General features: G+C 43.3%; 1 protein-coding gene across 1 annotated transcript in view; it reads right to left on the bottom strand.

The window, feature by feature from the left end:
* Window positions 1-8,835: 8,835 nt before the first annotated feature.
* CDK14 (cyclin dependent kinase 14) overlaps window positions 8,836-12,841 on the bottom strand; it is a 307,407-nt gene continuing 303,401 nt past the window's right edge. Inside the window, exon 14 of the mRNA XM_048950386.1 lies at window positions 8,836-9,198. The gene's annotated coding sequence lies outside the window, so the exon portion shown is untranslated. The remainder of the gene's footprint in view (window positions 9,199-12,841) is intronic.

Here is a 12,841-nt window from a genome sequence, read left to right as displayed (position 1 = left end):
GAGCAGGTTGCAATCTAGCCTGCACACAGATGCTCGCCAGTTCCTTAATCTCCCCAGTAGAGTAAATACAACATACCTTGTTTTCAACAGGAATTGATCAAATGATTTTGCCTCTCCTCCATCTTGCTGAAAATCTCAAATGACTAATAAAGCCTGAAGATGGTTTCACACACCTTCCGTGAGCATTTTCAGACCTAGGCTGGCAGTTCCAGTGCTGGCATTATTGCAAAGCAGCTCTGTGGCATTCCTGTACCCGCTGGACTCCAGACACAGTGTGGGTTTCATCATTCAGCAGAGGTCCAGGCTGGCACTTGAGAAAGTTATCGTTCTTGAGGACCTCAGTAACCCCAAGCTGAGCCAGAACCAGCCATCTCAGTAGGCTTGCTCTTGCTTTAGAGCTGAATGAATTGCAATCAGGGAGTACTGTGCAGCATCACTGAGTGTTTGAAAGTTCACTTTGAAAGGAGGACTTTCTAACCTGACTTTTTAGAACACAGCAAGGGTGAGGCAAAGTTACAGGCAATGCCTCAGGAAGAATTGCAGTGCATTGCTTTCTAAAGAAAAATGGGGGGGAAAGAGCAGAAAATGAAAATACCTTCTTCTAGTGTAACCAGATGATTAACAGCTATTTGAGCCTTGCTGAAGCAGTAGGCTAAAAAAGGGTAATGTTAAACTCAATCTATACATTGAGATAAGACAGCACAGCAAATGGATAAAAAGGAAGATCCTTTTGACTCCACCAAAGTCAATACTGTGACAGAGATAGACATATTTAAAAACATCAGGCTTGCTTCCATTTAACAAGTTTTATCTCTACTGCTTAGCAACTATAGTGGACATGTTTTGCTTTACACTGGTAAGAGTAAAACAGAGAACAAGGCCCATAGGATTTAGAAATATCCCTGCCATGAAGACCTGCAATACAGAACAGCAGGTATATCAAGATGCAAAACCTGAGTTCAAGTACAGATCCTTTTTCTTTCTGTGCATTTGTGTTTTTGCACGATACTCAGCCTGATCCTCAGTCTATAGTGTGATATGAACTCATCTGATCTACAGTCTGATTATATGAAACAGGCAATGAAAGACCACTGGGAAGAGACTTTGGCAACTAGAAATACGCAGCACAAACCAAGAGAATCTAGTTGTTAAATCTCTGATGACGCTAAATAAAGAGAAATGTGTGCTACAGCATATGAGAGCAGTGAACTAGAGTTCATACACACAGGTAGAAGCTATTGCAAGAAGGTGATTGAAGAACACACAGAACTCCTCTCCTCCCCCCGCACCCCGATTACCAAATTAAAGATGATCTAATAAATATGAAAAACACTTCTAGGTTTCCTTTGACAGTACAGCACTACATTGCACAGGAAACACTGTCAACACAAGCAGTTGCTGCAGGAAGGCTAGGTAAGGCTTTGGCACTGAGAGGCAGACATGCTGTTGTCAGTTTGCTGTGACTCTTTCTGGCTTTTATTTTGCCTAGGTTGTACCTGCCTAGGTTGTGGCCTCCACCACAGGATGTACTTGAGCTGGATACCACTGAAAGTGAGGAGACTACAAAGAGGGAATGCTGATCTGCGTCTGCTGTATTCACATAGCCACTAAGGTACTGGCTGCCAGCTATGGGGTTATTGAGCTAGAAGACTTTTGTGCTGAGAATTAAGGTCATTTTGATGAGGCAGGGTACATTTGAAACACACAGTAAAACCCGCAAGGTGCCCACTGCTCCTAGGACCCACATAACAGACATGGGTTAAGTCTTCAGGAGCCCCATGCAGTGGCTGGTGAATTTCTGGGGACATTCATGGGAACAGAGCTGTGCCCACTGGGGATCTCCATGTGGCAAAAGTATCCCACATAAGGAAGCTGCCACTTCACTTTCATAGGAACCTACAGTCATAGAGGCACACATAACAAAAGATGATGACAAAAGGAATGCCCACATGTGGTGGTTTGGACAAAGAGACAGCCTAGGGAGCCGAGAAAGAAAACCTGCTCATTTGTCAGACAAGGAGTGCAGGCAGCAGAGCTGGAAGCACCTCCTGTGGTTCCCCAAAGCTGTAGCTGTTGGAGGAGGGCAGGGGCCAAATCACCCGCCTCTCTTGTGCTTTGAGATGTACAGTCTCTAGCAAGTTGGAAAAGGAAGCAAGCCCCACTCCAGCTGTGTTCACACTTGGCAGGAGCTTTAATAAGAAGCCTGGTTGGCAGGGGAGAAGAGGAAGGGGAAACATAGGGCAGCCCTGACTTACCTGTAAAAATTCTCCAGAGAGATAGGACATCTTGCTGTGGTGCAAATGAACAGCATGGTATCATTGCTTCCTGGCTCAGAATGTGCCTGAAAGCCCTACATTTTGAAGATGACTATATCTGTCTCTGCTTTCCTACCTTCCCATCTCTACTTTCAATATCCTGAAGAGCAGCAGAAACCAGCTGAGAAGCCCATAATGGATACTGCTGGTTGCAGGCTGCAGTTTGATCAGAGGACAGCGTGCCTGCAGTGGGCCATACTGACAGTCACTGCAGACAGCAGGGCTTCCAGGGAGCTGCACAGAATTGAAATCTTCCAAAAAGACATTCATACTCTCCCAAGTGAAGGAAAAAAAAAAAAGAAAGAAAGAAAAAAAAAAAAAAAGAAAAAAAAAAAGAGAAAAAAAAAGCATTGTGGGTGTGGCTTTTAGCAACACTGCTGAGAGATCCATTCTTAATGTTCTCCATAGATTATTGATCAAATGAAATGTTTGCCAAGGTCGAATATATATAATTGCAACAGTTATTTGATTTTGGAAAGGGAGGGCTGAAGTTGTATTTCTTTAGTTTATCACAGCAAACATTTTGCTGGAAAAGTCAATGCATCTGCAAAGTGAGAACATCTGCTGGTCCTTGCAGAGGAGGCTGCAGCCCCCCGATGCAGCAGTGATTGTAGATGCCCTCAGAGCAGAGCCTGAGGAGGACGAAGGAACGGCAGAGCTTGAGCTAGGGCTGGGCACAGGGTGTATAAGGAATTGCTGTGTCACAGAAAAACGCACACACTTTGTAACCTCAAGACAAATGTAGTCAACCATTTCACCTGAAATAAGATGTGGAAAGGGTTGTGTTGGTGGGTTTGCAATTTTTTTTTTTTACTTTGGCATTTCAAGCTGACTTGAAAGCAATTTCTGAAACAATAGATATTGGGGATAGAACACCCACATGCTATACCAACTGAATTGAGATTGGAGGGAAACAACCACTTCTCTTTCTACTCAATTGACAGCTGGGTCATGGGACTCCTACATGTTCCACAGGATACTGGTTCTGAGTGGGATGCCTTCAGTTCTGTTTCATCTTGGAAGAAGAGACTGGAAAATTCAGATGAGGGTACTATACACAATGGACAGCAAAATCCTCACCTGTTTTTGTAGTGAATATTCAGGCTGGACACCTCAGCAGTGTCCATTCTAGAGAGGATGCTCCCTATCTTCCATAGCTGCTTTAATGAATTTTCTTCACTCCGAGTATCAAAGCCTTCAAGGCACACACCACAGCTCCAAAAATGGAGAGCGGGGCCGGGCTGGTGCCAGAGCAGGGAGGCAACGGGCAGGGCTACCACTGCAGCTTCTGCCGTTTTACCTGTCCTGCCCTGTGGGTTATAAAAGGTCTCTGGCCTAGCAGAACCACAGTCTCAGGCAGCGTCTATGGCAGAATTTGTATTTGATCCGTCAGTGAGGCACAGTTTGGGCAGCCAGCCCTATGACTTGGCATCTAGGATATTTTTGTAAGAAGAGAACCTGGAGACTGCAGAGCAGCTGGAGCCTCCCACATAAGGAGGGGAAGTTTTCATTGCTGCGTGCCAAGGGGTATGTCCTCTTCCCAGTTTTGTGAACACTGCTCCATTTACCCTGCATGAGTTTATTTTCACATTGCTTTCATGTTCTTTAGAATTGCCTCAAATCAGTACGTGATGTTTTATTCAACCTGAAACAAAACCTTTCCCATTTGCCTTGCAGCCTGAAAAATTCTGGTTTCTTGTCAATACAAAAATGTTTTTTTTTTTTTTTTTTTTTTTTAAGATTGATTTATTGTTCTGGAGCACATGCACGTACTCATGCTGCCTCGTGCTGTCATTTGACACCAAAAGTAAAGGTAGACTGGTAGAAAAAGTAGGCCAGAGAGCAGGAAGCCTTCCTGAATGAATCAAGTTCTTTGAGCTCAGCAGCATCAATAAGTGTGTAATGATCAGCTTGTCCTGACTGCAGGCAGGGAAAGAAATGCCCACGGGCAGTGCATTGGATGGGCGCTGAGCACTTCCCATCTACAGAATCTGCCTAAAATCCTTTCATGACAAGTTCAGATGAATTGTGCATTTCTGCTGCTGCCCAAAGCAAATGTCTATATTTGCTCTGCCCAGCAGTAGTTTGCTCTTTTTATGTTCTTCAGAAAGTTAACAAAAAAACCCTCTTCGCAGTATAAACTGCCTAAAAAGGCCAAATTCGGATCTCATGAAATTAAGATCCTATTCCAGTAGGATCAGTATTGGCCAAAACGAATGAACTTAATCTGTCTCAGATTCCCATGGTCTTTGGACTGAAGATAGATGGAGACAACATATTTGGCCACTCATCTTCCTTACCCCCAGAGGGACAAATCAGCAAAGTGAACAAATGTGTGCCACTCGAAGCCACAGCAGATTTCTCTGGCTTCCTCCTTACAACAAGTGAAATCTTTTTTTTTTTTTTTTTTCATTTATAACGAAGCTGAAGAGCATTACCTTGGTGATCATTTTAAAGGTGATGGTTTAAACGTTCCCTGAAGCTTGGAACTGATGAGGCACAACGTTTGCAGTATCCCCTGTCACAAGCAGCCACAGCTGAGCTCGGACACAAGTGTCTTCATAGCAGAATTCCCAAAGACAAGCTTCATACTAGGGCTACTGCTGCAGAGGTTCCTTGGTAGGAGCAGAAAGTAGCTCTGGAGCATCTGGGAGACCTCATCTTTTTATTGGCATAATTTACATTTAAATTATTTAAAAAACAATATAGAGATATAGGAAAATATGAGTACGTAATCATCTAATTCCCTGGAGTGTTACCCACATAAACAAAGGACTTTATGGACTTTAAACACAGCCATGTAGGAATTCCTGGCTTTCTCTTTATGGGTGAAGCATGTGTGATGGAGAGAGCACCTGTGTCCTGGATAAAGAAAGCAGACTGCATTAAAGAAGAAAATAAATAGTTAGCAAATAAATAGTTAGCATATTATCCATAGCAAAATGAGACTGTCCAGATCTTCCTATTTTCACTTAGCATTATATTTAAGAGCAGTATTAGACTAAAAACCAGCAAACTTCTCTCCAGTTGCTTTAAAATGCATCTCAGTGCATCTGAGCTACTGTCTAATCCTTTTGTTGGAGATGTTCTGCATTAGGGAGCCACTTTTGATTCATGTGCTAACAATCCCCCTGAAGGCAGGTAATTCACAGGCGATGTTCACCACGTGCAGATTGGTGCTCCAGTTCCCACAGACAGAAGTCAGTAAACTTTAAATCCCAGAGAGCCTAAACTTACTTTGCATAAATTGCCCTCACGGGAGCTGAGATCTGTTTATATGCATCTGCTCTATCAACTTAGAATTCAAATAATTTTCTTACAACAGTGGGAATGCAGATTAGAGAAAATCACGGCAGAAAACAAAGGTTGCAACCAATTGTGAGTACAAACAAAATGAAATGTGAATTGCCTCACCGTAACCTTTATTTAGTCAGATACATCCTACTGCAGTATGTTTGCAATGGAAGATTTATTAGAGGAATGATTAACAGGAGGCAAGTGCATTTTTATTAAGTAATAGTTAAGCCTAAGAACTGCTGATTTCTCCAAAAGACTGCAAATGAGACCTTCATGCTATGGGGAATTCAAATCTCAATCTTTCCACTGTGAACATCTTGAGATAAATCTATTACAAACAGTACAATACTGGCCATAGCAGAGAGTTTGACTTCTTTTTTCTGAGCACTGCTGCTCAGACATTGACATTTCTTTTCCCTCAGTAGCATCTATATTCACAGTAGACAAGAAATTTATTATCTCATACAGGTGAAGAAGAAGACTATGAGCCAATGCTACCAGAACATCTGCAAATGTGTTAAAACAGGACAAAATGTAAATTTTATCATAGGTAAACCATAGCCATTGCAACCTCTTATATAATTAACAAATTTTAAGCCTATCAACTGTGACTTCTCCCTTGCATACACCAATGACATTCACAAAGTGGAATTTAGCCTCAAGCTCCAATTTGTTTTTAAGCTGAAGCATCTGTTTTAGCATAGCATATGAGATAAAATCATCAAACTACTGAAATCAATGCAAAAAAAAAATTAAAAAATCATCATTTACTTGATAAAAACACATCTTTCCTGCATAGGTTATGATGGTCTATTAAGTCATTGTTGTCTTTAGAGAGAATACATCCTATTTGTAGTCTGAATTTACTTAGTGTCTCTGACGGCTGGTGAAGCTTGTGTCCCTTTTTGATAGGTTACATTGCTAATGCTGATCAGTAATTCATTCCTTCATGGAGCTAATGTTTTATAGAAATACTTCACTATGAACTAACAGCAAAACCATGAGTGAGTGGACTTGAAATTTTGTATTCAAACAGTGAAACAGTGAAATATATGGGGACATCTATTCAGCCAGTTTCACGTCCCAAAGTCTGTGGTGTCTGAAACCAAAATAAACTTACTGATTTTCAGTAGCTGCACACACTGGTAGAAACTGTTGGCTCCCAGCTGCATAGCAAAAGGACAAGGATCCCTGAGGTCTGCAACCCTGCAGTCACTCTGCTGGAAACCTGTCACAGAGCTGGCAAATTTCAGCTCCTGGCACCCACAGGTGGAGGGAGTTAATTGGAAGATAAGTGTTTTATCTCCTGATAAATCATGGTTTTCCAAAGCTGTTGTATAACCTTGCTTTGCTGGGGAAGACTTCCAACCAACTCCAATTAGACAGCCAAAATGAAGTTAGGAAAGTAATTTAACTGAAAAAAAGATGCAGGGAGGTCTGGGAGATTTGTAGAAATGCTGAGGGACACCTCCAAAGAAAAAAGCATATGTGCAGCTACAACACTGATTTTTCTGTTGGGACAATGCAGTACTGTGGGGCACGTCAGAACAAGAACGTGTGCATTTCATTTTTCACCTGCATCGCAGCCCACAGCTAGAAGCATCGCAGGCTGATCCCCCCTCTGCTAATCACTTGTTTAGAAGACTGCTACCAGAGAACAAAGGAGACTGCAGGGGGGAGAATAAACCAGGTAGAGACTGAGGATCATATGAGAAGAGAGATTAAACAGCACCTTTTCTGCCTATCTTTGTAGTAAATGTCCAAGTTAAAAAAAGAAAAAAAAGCCACCTAAGGCCTTTTCTCTAACTCAGACTCCAGAGAGATCTTTAAAAGAACTTGGTTGTAATTTTTTTTCTTCTCTGTATGGAAGAAATTAATAAAAGATCAGGGTCTGGGGCAAGTGTGACTTTGATACTGTGTTTTATAGATGCCATGATGTCCAATTCAGGTTTCAGGTGTTCACACAGGAGCACAAATACCTGCTACTGCACCAGCTCTGTATGGATGCATTTGAGGCCGCATTATGGATCAGACAATACAGTAAATACAATTTAAGGTGTTCAAATGTATGTGTGTTGCACGTGAGCTGCTGGGGTGCAGCAAAGTACGTTCAAGCACTAGTTGAGCTGGTGGAACCCTGGTCTTATTCAGTTTTTCGATGGAGAAGGGGAAAGCTTATTGTGGAGTCTCCTGGAGCTTGATGTAGACTCAAGTGACTTGACGCCAGCTTGCACCTGCAGAAGCTTCCTGATGTGCTGTATGTGTTTTGACAGTGCAAGGTGCACTTTAGGGATAAGGCTGGCGTGAGGAGCATGAGGATCCTGAGCTGTAAGAGCAACCAAAACCCTGCGCCTGCTCTGCCCCACAGGTCTGTGCAAGCCTGATGCTGTGGCTGAGGTGAAGAGGGCCTGCATTCACAGAGAGATTTTCTACAACATTCCAAAAAACGTCAGTGAACATTTTTTGCAGGTGTGGTGGCGTGCAGGAGGGCTGGTTCTCCATCAGGGCCCCCTCTGAGCCTGGCAGGCTGCTCACCAGGCTAAGGCTGCAGCAGGCAACCAAGCAGGAGCTTGATGCTGCCAATAACGAGCACTTTCCAACCAGGGGTGCCCTTTTCTGTGGGATACCCCTTGAACGTTGCTTCAGTGTAAGGTCCCATCTTACTGGTGGGCCTCCTTCATGCTTTGTGTGCAGCGACATTTCTGTGGCCTTCCCACCATGACGCTGAGCCTGTGCTGGTGGGCCTGAGCCAGCAGGGCTTCTGAGAAGTGGGTGTTTGTTCAGAACAGGGCACCCAAAGTGATGTTCAGTGAGCCCAGCAAATGTAAATGTGTTCCTTGTTTATTACTGGCACATTCTTGTACCAGACAGATTCCTGCAGTCAAAATATTTTGGTGAGAGGATAGCACAGCAGCCAGATTTACAGATGCAGGAATTCACCGAGCACAGTGTTTTGAAGGGCACTGCAGGTTTCTCTACATAAAGTTATTTTATTCCTGATACAATCATATCAGGCAGGTGGGATGAGAGAAAACAAGTGAACAAATGATGTGCTGTGTCACAGAGGCTGGATTTTGATTTATGCACAGTAACACTGCACTAATACAGTGCGCTCACTGCACTAATAAGTAGCAGCTGAGAGTCCTGATGGCAGGAGGCAAAGCTGGCTTTAGCTCCGATTTGTCATCCGTCCTCTGGTAAGATGTTCCTGTCATTTCCAGGCTTTGGCTCCTTTCTTTCCCTTGTGAAGTTGGTGTGTGCTCCAGCCCACGTGGCACTGCTGCTTCCCAGAACGGGTGCTTGTCACAAGCCTCCCCTCCCCAAAACCAGGTATTCTCACACTTGTTTATTTCTGCGGTGCTGGTGCAGGAAACCAAGCTGAGTAATACTGCAGAAGCACACTGAGGTGTTCAAAGCTCTATGTTATTACAGAAGGTGAATGCATACCACACTTCCTCATATTTAGGGACTTGTAAGGGCTCATCCAAGACTCTCCTCTTTCCTTTGATCAATTGGTTGCCTTAAATCTAAATTACAGTTGCTTGGGGAGAGGGCTTGGGAAGATATCCAAATGTCCTCTTCGCATCTAGGGATCAGAAAAGAGCAGCCCGGTTAGCAGGAGGATGAGCATTCGATTGATTTCTGAACCAAGGAAACTTGCCCATGACCACTTCCTATGAACTACCGGGCTCATGGCCTTGCCCAGACAGCATGCAGATCTCCGTCTGGTGCCCTCTCTCCTGCTTCCTCCACCTCCAGTCCTGCTGCACCCACAGATGTTGTGTTTGAGTGGAGATCAAAAAAAGCAGCTGGAGCAGAGGCGCAGTGAAGGGCCAGGCTGCTGCACGCTGCCAAGCAGAGCTTGCTCCCTGCTGTCCTGGGCTGGCAGAGGATTGAGATACCTGTAACCTCTTATAGACTGGCTCCAAAATTATGGGTTATGCTACTCTGAGTTAGTCACTAAATGTGCACAAGTGCAAGCTAAAAATCAGCCCACACTAAAAACACTGCTGTCACCCAGATGCATACAGGTTTCTGAAATGGACATGGTGGATGTGGCAGTACTGCTTTCTCCACCAAAGAGGCAGTTGTATTCCAAAATGTGCTGGGTTGTTCTCTGGGTGTTCAGTAGAGAGACGAGCACTTGTGACAGTCAGCAATGTACATGAAAAGGGCAAGTTGTGGCTATAGTGGTTTGCAATTATCAGGTGCAATGGGCCAGAACAACATGCTGGGTAAGAAGTGCCTATAAAATATCACCTAGCTATATGAAAGGGGCTTCTTCCATAAAATCACAGAATTGTGGAATCATTAAGGTTGGAAAAGACCTCCAAGATCATCTAGTCCAGTTGTTCACCTACCACCACCATTTTCCCACCAAACCACGTCTGTAAGTAGAAAGACACTTCTGCTTTGCTGTATGGATTTTGGAGAGCAACTGAAAGCCTCTGAAGAGTTTGACAGTTGTACCTATGTCTCCTGCAGTGTTCAAGGGGCAGTTCACGTTTAAGCATTTCCCAGTGAATCTGACATGATGGTTCATGCAGGGGCTCTTGCTTCGCAGTGACACCACGTTCATCATCTGGGCAATAAACAACTCTTTGCAGTTGATAACAACATTTTGTCATGTAATATTTCCATCTATCTGTACAGAGAAATATAAGTTGTTTTGAAGACAGAAGATGTACATTTTTCTGTTGTGATAAACTATTCTAAACTATTCTATCTTGAACGTTCAGTCTTCACCAGACAAAGTATGCTGTTGGCTGCTCGTGCCCATGAAAAGCTTTGAAAATAGAGAGCTGAATCACTGCCTTGGTTCTGGGGGGCTGTTTATTTTTTCCTTTCACAAAATCTGGTTCTTTTTATATTCACAGCGTAACCCAGGGCTGTGTGTACAGCTCATCTCATCAGTGCATGAATACCTCTGAGCTCCTTGAGTGGAAGCTGGGGGCAAACTATTATAATTAGCTGGATTGTATGCTGCACACCTACACCGCAATCCTAATTCCAGTTGAAAGGTTAGGCTGTCATAAACCTTTTTAGACTTCAAGACTTTACTGGATTATAATAGCACAGTGGCATTTTCTTGCACGACTCTTAGAGCTGTTATGTGTTTTATGTGAATCACCATATTGACCCTTGGAACATTAATGTAAAAATATGTTTGATTTTAGTTTAGCTATGTTTGAGTTTAGTTTAGGTTCTTTCACGGCAGCGCATCCCCAGCAATCACCTCCAGGCCCTCTGGGAAACAGGAGAAAAGGAAGAAAAGGAACATTTTTTGGAATCCCTTTCTCTCGCCCAACTCAGTCTCAACCAATGCAGGCAATAACGAAGGGGCTGCAGGACTGCTCTCCACTATTATTGTGCCTGGCTCGCTCTCAGCATGACTCACTGCAGACAATATGTAACACCACTCACAAGGGGAATGAACAGTAAATACTTGGCCGTGGATTTTTTTTTTTAATCTCTTCAGGTTTTTCTCTCTGATTTGTATCCCTTTATCCTCGCCCATGTGCTATATAAGCTTCTCAAATCTAATGTCCATAACACCACCCCCCACTGGTAGCAGCAAGCCCTTCCGCTGCTGTAGGGTTTACTTTGCAAAGGTTTACAACGAAAGGCATTATTTAGAAACTGTGCGTGTTAACCTAGTGGCAGAAGGTTGCTCCAACACCTTCCCCCTGGTTTTTCTTCTGCCGGGGGAGGGGAGGCTGCTATTGTGGTAAATGCATCTCTTGCTTCGCTGCAGCAGCCAGGCCAGCTTGGAAAGAAAACCCTGGGGCTAAAGAGGCTCGGAGTGCAGCCAAGGGGGTCAGGAGACGGTTTTAAGGATTATACTACATAATTAAAAGCTCACTGCGAATGTGCTTCCTGGTACTCAGTGCTCAAACTTACAAAGCTTTTACAGTAATAATTCCTGGTTCTCATTTGTATTTAGAGATTTGTAGGGTAAAGTTGTCACACAGGTAGTGAGTCAGGAGTGCCAAACAAATCAGCTACAGAACTGCAAGCACAAGGCATTCATCGAGGCTGTGGCAAGGCAACACCCCAAATGTGCCCTGGTCAGTGAGATCAGGAGGTAAGCTAGGAATAAACGAACACACGTTTCCTTGGGTGGCTTTGTTTTGTTTTGGTTTTGGTTTTGTTTTGTTTTGTTTTGTTTTGTTTTGTTTTTTTTCTGGTGCAATTCCTTTGGGATGTAGCTGATGTCATTTTGTGGCAGCTAGATTTAAAACTGGGGATTAACTTCCTGAAGAGTTTTGTTGTTGGAGCTGGGAGAGAACGTGATGCTACCCATGTAAAACCTGAGAGATGGCAGCCAACCTACATTGCCTTAGCCCGAAAAATACTAACATTTTATCTTCAATTATTCATAGTTGGCCAGAGCCAAGACCAGAACTTTGGTGTCCTCTATCCATTCTCTAGGCTGGTAGCTTCCAGCACAAGCATCCAGCCCTCCCCCATGCAGACCAAAGTGATGTTAAAACCAACAGATTCCTACAGACTCCTGCATTTGCTAAAAGAGCATATTCTGACACTTCAGTCAAATATTCCAATCAAGTCTGTGCAAGCTGCATTGATTTAATGTGCATTGTCTAAAAATAGATCTTAACAGGATGTTGATATCAAAAAGCTAGAAGTAATGGAAAGGAAATTACTGAAGGTGCATATTGATTATATCACTGTATGTGAGCACTTGCCTGTTGAAAGCTGTAATGCACAAATAAACTGAGGTAAGAACCCAAGCAGCACTTTCTTACTGACTGAGATAAATAAGCAGGTACAAGCAGGTGTAAATCCAGCTCCTGCATCAAGGTTGTGAAAAACTGTGCTTTAAATAATTTTCCACCAGAACTCTCAGGTCTTTATTTCAAGAGAAGCTGCAATAAGCCTGAGTTTATTCTCTGCACAAAGACAGATTCAAATTCTACCACCTTCAGTTAAATGCCAGTGTACTGTACCTATATTGTCACACAGGGATACAAGGCATGGAAAGAGACAGCAGACAGTGAACTTAGTAACTAGCATAGACAGAAGTGTGCTGTGCACAGAGCCTTGTCCCATGTAGCCTGCTAATTTTGATTAAGCTCACGTGTTTGGCTGAATTGGTGCCTGATCTTTTCAATTAATTGCTGCGTAAACGCCTGCCTGCTTCTGGGCGCTTTCCATTTCATAAAAATCTGTTGTTTACAACCATCTCTTATTCAATTGCTGTAGAACAA

This window comes from Lagopus muta, chromosome 7, assembly GCF_023343835.1.
Source record: "Lagopus muta isolate bLagMut1 chromosome 7, bLagMut1 primary, whole genome shotgun sequence".
Lineage (NCBI taxonomy): Eukaryota > Metazoa > Chordata > Aves > Galliformes > Phasianidae > Lagopus > Lagopus muta.
The sequence above is the reverse complement of the archived record's forward strand: the minus strand, read 5'-3'. Positions and strand labels throughout refer to the sequence as shown.